We start from the raw sequence: 6,796 nt of genomic DNA, 5'->3' as shown, positions 1-6,796 counted from the left end.
GACCGGAAAGGTGACCTCCCATGTAAAGAAAGTTTGCTCCATAATGCGTTTGGAAACCGTTGTTCTTGACATGACAAGACTTGAGCTTGGATGAATATCGGAATATAAGAATGTCGATAACCAATATAATAGATAGTCCAATCAAGTACACCATAGCACGACCTGTTAAATCTACAAAGTTTGAGGAAATCCACAAAGTTTTAGCAAACCTACAAAGTTTGAGCACCACTATAGTGTTGGATGCCGTTTTTGATCAAGAAAGCTTCCAAAGAACAATAAAGTCTGATAAGGATCGCCATTTAAAAGTAAAAGTTATGCTGAGTATAATTTGCAACGAATAAGATGAAACTGGGCGATCTCAGAGCAAAGACAACAGTTAATTCAGCACGACGCGTTTGAGCAGATGAATTAGAAGATAACCATGATGAATATTAGGCGGAAGGTTAAACTGTAATGAACTTCTAATAGAGATAATATATCGAAACAGTTCCCATACCACCCTGTGTTAACTTGGTTACTTCGCATTTTCGTGATTTTTTTTTTATATTAGATTTATTTTTCTGGAGAAGAAGGAGGATGTGTGAGGCAAGACGTGCCGTCTCATATATCACCCTACATTATATGCCGCCTCGAGCTCGATCAACTATCACAACCGCAGCTCCCGTCAGACAGAGTCAAACAGCCAAAGAGGTGAGACGTGTATTCGTGTTGCGGGCGCATTGGGTGATTTCCAGCGGCGGTTCCAAGTTACACACCTAGCAATAACAAAACAAACAACCCCCGCTCCACAAACCGTAATCTCCTTCTTATTGAAGTGATGATGTTGCTTCACCTGTTATACATTGATATAAGCGCCTTGGCCTGAACGAAGCCAGAAATAAAGAGCAAAGGCATTCGTATTCGAGTGCTCAGATTAGAGATGGGCAAATGGGTTCACTTTAATGAACCGTTCAGTGACCAACCGTTCACTTAAGTGAACTAGTTCTTTTTAGCAGTTCACTCACTCTTTCGTACATTAGAGGGAGCATGTATAAAAAAGTGTGAGATGTTATGTAGCACTGTTCTTTTCATTCATAAAATGCTGTTTGTTAGCAATAATTATATGTCCGAATTTTGTTAAAAATATTTTAGCAGAATAGAAAATCAAACTATGATTTTGAAATTTTGATTTAGTTTGAGCCGTGGTTCATTATTTTCAGCACAAACTAGCGTTGCGCTGATTTTCTTCAATGTTTTGCATTAACTGCTATAGCAAAACTGTACTAAAACGCGAAAGACTTTCTCGAAATTATCGAGCACAATATGATAAAATATAAAAACATTTCATATCAGCGATACAACTTTTTATTTACTGTCGAAAAATACTGTCTGAATCGTTTCGCTTTCAACTGTATTTTTTGTGAGGTAGATTTGCATATCTTACTGAAATATTTCCCCTAATTTAAAAATATGAAACTAAAACTTTATTTGATAAATTATCGAACAAGAACCATCGTATCCTGAAATATTTCGTTTTATTATGAAAACGACTATATCTTATTTTTTGTTATTTCATGGGGCTATCGTTTGTTTCCTTTCGTTAATTTGAGGACTATTTACCTTGCAGCAGCATTCGTCTATCACTCGTTCGCTCACCTTCCTCTTAGGTTAAGGTTACATTGGCTCGGAGTACGCACGAAAACTTGATTGTGCGATAACAGACGAAAAGAAACAAACAATTTTGTTCGATAGATGCTGACGAATTCGAACGAAGCTAGTGGGAAGCAATGTAACCACACCAATACAATTCTATGTGGTTGTTTACTTCTCACGATTGTATGCGTTTCATGCTAAGTGGTGCGGACTCAATCCACTTCATTCTCAAGCAAATTCTTGCATGTTTTCAAGCGATTTCTTGCAATAAATTCTCAGACCACCAGAGATGCCAGATTTACAAATATGTTTGTAAATTTACAGACATATCTGTAAAACATTCATCACATCTATTCATCACATCAAAAATATTTGACTCACCATATGACATTTTTCCATAGTTTTAATACAGAAAAGTTATTATATTTAGTATATATCAATACACATGACGTTAGACCAGCGATACTCAACCTGCGGCCCGGCAGTCCTTCTTGTTGGCCCATCTGGTGTGTATGATGTTTGGAACTCATACACATAAGTACTTTTGCCTTGACATCATTGCAGACGAAAAAGAGGATACGGTTATTCACAATTAATGAACAATTCTCGCGTAACTTTTGAAAAGGTCCAATGTAACATTTTCGCCAACTCGGGAAAAACGTAGTTGAAGACCCGAACATTATTTCGCGAATTGTCTTAAAAACTATCAATCTTTATCACTGTTTTCACCACTAGCTGTCAAGAATAACTTCGTAAAACCAATCGTAACTATTGTTCCGTGATTTGAGATTAAGGTTGAAGCCTCGGAGCGAAAAATGTTACATTGGACGTTTTGACTGCCCGCGTTTGCACATTGGACATATTACGTTGCACTATAAAAATTTGAAACTAACTAATAAACAACAATCCAAATATCAGCATTTCGTTCTAAAGACTGATTACTATTGTTATCACTCGTTGAATTGCACTGAAATCGATAACAACACCTGTAAGAAACAAATTCCAAAACGACCGAAGTACGACTGCGAGTTGTTTTGACTGCTTTGTTACTTCGGACGTTTCGGCCGTCGGAGGAAAGTGGCGTCCGAAGTAATAGCCGGGTGCTTAAAATTCGAATCTGTACATTGGATATTTTTTGTATCGGCGACAAAAAGATGAAGAAGATAGATACGTGAACGATTGTTTTTGTAATACATTCAATGATTGAAAACAAATAGCGTGCATCCATTAACTCGATTTGTTTACATTTGTTACATAGGACCTTTTCAAAAGTTACGCGAGAATTGCATTCTCTGCAGGTAAGGAAAAATCTTGAACGAAAATTGTCTCTGATAATTATTTTCTGTTCTAGACAAGATTGTTTTGCTGAAATGCAAGGAGATTTATTGAAAAATAGTTAAGTTAGGGTCAGGACTATGCAACCTATGTATTTAAACAACATCGAATAAAAATTTTCATTCTATTTTCAACAACTTACATTTGCTTTCGGGTCTGCTTATGACGAAATATGGGTTACTGTTCGATATTGTTACGACAGACATGGTTCATGGCCGTGTGGTGGTCTAAAACTTTTATAGCCTTGCATGGCGGATGGAAAATATACACTGCATTTTTTTAAAAATAAAAACGACAAGACCGCAAGCCTTGGTGGATGTCCAATATATCAACGGAGAAATACTGTGTTTTATAAAAATTAACAACGCGTATGTTTGTGTATGTATGTGTATGTATGTATGTGTAGATCGTTGAAACATTTAAACACACTTACAGCACATAAGTTATTAAGTGGTCCGAAAAATCATTTTTTTCCACTTTTTCCCAAAAATGACAAATGAAAATTAATAACATTTGAATCACTGAATCGATTTAGATGATCGACATATAAAATTGACCTAGCCTTTTATAAAAAAAATATTTAACTTGCGAAATACATAATTATATTTTAGTAATTATTGATTGTAGTCGTTTTTTATTTTTTTTATGACTTTGGACTAGAGGGCGCTATATATTTTTATATTTTTTCTTGAAAGCTGAGGATTTTTTACACAACATATCTCGATATCAGGGTTGCTATTTTTTCGTTTTTTAGATATGATTTTAAAAAAAATCATTTTTCCCCATTTGTCTAAAAATAACTTTCTGCAAAAAATCATAACATTTGAACTACTGAACCGATTTAGATGATCGATATATTAAATTGAAGCCAATAAGCAAAACTCACACTTGCGGGAAGATTGGATTCTAGTAGCATAGGTCTAGTTTAGTCACATATGAATATTGATCGAAGACTTAAAACATGTTAAATTTACAAAATTCTAACTTAAAAACGATAATTATAGCATCTCTGATATCGAGATATGTTAAGTAAATACTCCTCAGCTTTCCATAAAAAATATAAAAAAATATAGCGCTCCTATCTTTAACCGAGAAAACTATGAAAAACTAACTCAATCCATAATTACAAAAACAAAATTCAATTTTTTCGCAAAAGTAATATTTTTTTAAAAAATATATCTCGTAAGCTTCAATTTGATATGTCGATGATATGAATCGGTCCAATAGTTCGAAAGTTATGACTTTTTGTAGTGGGAAAAATGGGGAAAAATTGTTTTTCGAACCATCGATTAGTTTTGCAAAATCATATTTCAAAAACGAAAAAAATAGCATCTCTGATATCGAGATATTTTATGCAAAAGTTCTCAGCTTTCAATCCATATTAAAAATAGGATCCATATTATATGCAAGTTAAATATTTCTCAATTAAAGCTCATTGGCTTAAATTTGATATGTCGATCATCTAAATCGGTTGAGTGGTTCGAAAGTTATAAATTTTTGAAAAAAGTCATTTTGGGAAAAAGTGGAAAAAATGATTTTTGGGATCACCCTAAAATGGAAATGGGCACCCTAATGACAAATTAAAAAAATACGAGTTTAATGTTTTGCGATAAAGAACAAAATTACCACTTTTGACGAAGAGCTGAGAACAACTATATTAGTTTGGCATGGAATGGCTGTATATATATATATATATACAGAATACAATCTTACGTGCATCGTGATGTACAAAGTATTAATGAATAAGTGAAAATTAACGTTAAAAGACATTTCTATAGATCTGCACACTTTTACAGACTTTTCCACATTTTTAACAGACATTCACATGTTTTTACAGACTTTTTTTTAAAAATCATCTGGCAGCTCTTCCTTCCACTTTTTATCGAATATTTCCAAATCGCAGGAGTAAACATTTACGTGACTCTGACTTTGTTTGTTTTTATTACGTTCGGAAAAACGTTATGACAAAGAGAGGGGACATTAAAAATGCGTTGCTCAGTGAAAGGCTGAGATGGTCTTTTAGAGATGCAATGGTTAATTAAACAATTGACGGAAAAATGTAGTTCGTTCATTTTATAATTTTACTTATTTTTGCCCTTGACAACAATACCTCTTTTATAGTGTTGATTATCATAAGAAAAATAACACTCCTGATCGTTGGATCTCTTTTGACATTTCAATTGGATCTTTTTTGACAGCCGTTTTGATTCAGTCCGCACTACCTAGGTTTCATGCAGCCTTATTTTCGTAAGAAGCTGCAGGCAGTATCACCGTGGCCTTAGGCGGCGGTGACACTGGATGCAGAGAAGTGATCGTACAAATTGTATGCAATAGTGAAAGTAAACAACCACATTGAGTTGTATTGGTGTGGTTACATTGCTTCCCCCTTGCTTCGTTCGAATTCGTCTGTTTCTATCGAACAAAATTGTTTGTTTCTATTCGTACAATCAAATTTTCGTGCGTACTCCTATCCAAAGTAACCTTAGGCCACGGTGATACTGCCTGCAGATTCTTACGAAAATAAGGCTGCACGAAACGCATACAATCGTGAGAAGTAAACAACCACATAGAATTGTATTGGTGTGGTTACATTGCTTCATTCGAATTCGCCAGCTTCTATCGAACAAAATTGTTTGTTTCTCTTCGTCAGTTATCGCACAATCAAGTTTTCGTGCGTACTCCGAGCCAATGTAACCTTAGCCTTAGGCTAAGGTTACTTTGGATAGGAATACGCACGAAAATTCGATTGTACGAATAGAAACAAACAATTTTGTTCGATAGAAGCTAGGTAGTGCGGACTGAATCAAAACGGCTGTCAAAAAAGATCCAATTGAAATGTCAAAAGAGATCCAACGATCAGGAGTGTTATTTTTCTTATGATAATCAACACTATAAAAGAGGTATTGTTGTCAAGGGCAAAAATAAGTAAAATTATAAAATGAACGAACTACATTTTTCCGTCAATTGTTTAATTAACCATTGCATCTCTAAAAGACCATCTCAGCCTTTCACTGAGCAACGCATTTTTAATGTCCCCTCTCTTTGTCATAACGTTTTTCCGAACGTAATAAAAACAAACAAAGTCAGAGTCACGTAAATGTTTACTCCTGCGATTTGGAAATATTCGATAAAAAGTGGAAGGAAGAGCTGCCAGATGATTTTTAAAAAAAAGTCTGTAAAAACATGTGAATGTCTGTTAAAAATGTGGAAAAGTCTGTAAAAGTGTGCAGATCTATAGAAATGTCTTTTAACGTTAATTTTCACTTATTCATTAATACTTTGTACATCACGATGCACGTAAGATTGTATTCTGTATATATATATATACAGCCATTCCATGCCAAACTAATATAGTTGTTCTCAGCTCTTCGTGAAAAGTGGTAATTTTGTTCTTTATCGCAAAAACATTAAACTCGTATTTTTTTAATTTGTCATTAGGGTGCCCATTTCCATTTTAGGGTGATCCCAAAAATCATTTTTTCCACTTTTTCCCAAAATGACTTTTTTCAAAAATTTATAACTTTCGAACCACTCAACCGATTTAGATGATCGACATATCAAATTTAAGCCAATGAGCTTTAATTGAGAAATATTTAACTTGCATATAATATGGATCCTATTTTTAATATGGATTGAAAGCTGAGAACTTTTGCATAAAATATCTCGATATCAGAGATGCTATTTTTTTCGTTTTTGAAATATGATTTTGCAAAACTAATCGATGGTTCGAAAAACAATTTTTCCCCATTTTTCCCAAAAAGTCATAACTTTCGAACTATTGGACCGATTCATATCATCGACATATCAAATTGAAGCTTACGAGATATAT

This window comes from Toxorhynchites rutilus, chromosome 2 (assembly GCF_029784135.1).
Source record: "Toxorhynchites rutilus septentrionalis strain SRP chromosome 2, ASM2978413v1, whole genome shotgun sequence".
In the NCBI taxonomy this organism is placed as follows: domain Eukaryota; kingdom Metazoa; phylum Arthropoda; class Insecta; order Diptera; family Culicidae; genus Toxorhynchites; species Toxorhynchites rutilus.
Note: the sequence above shows the minus strand (reverse complement) of the source record.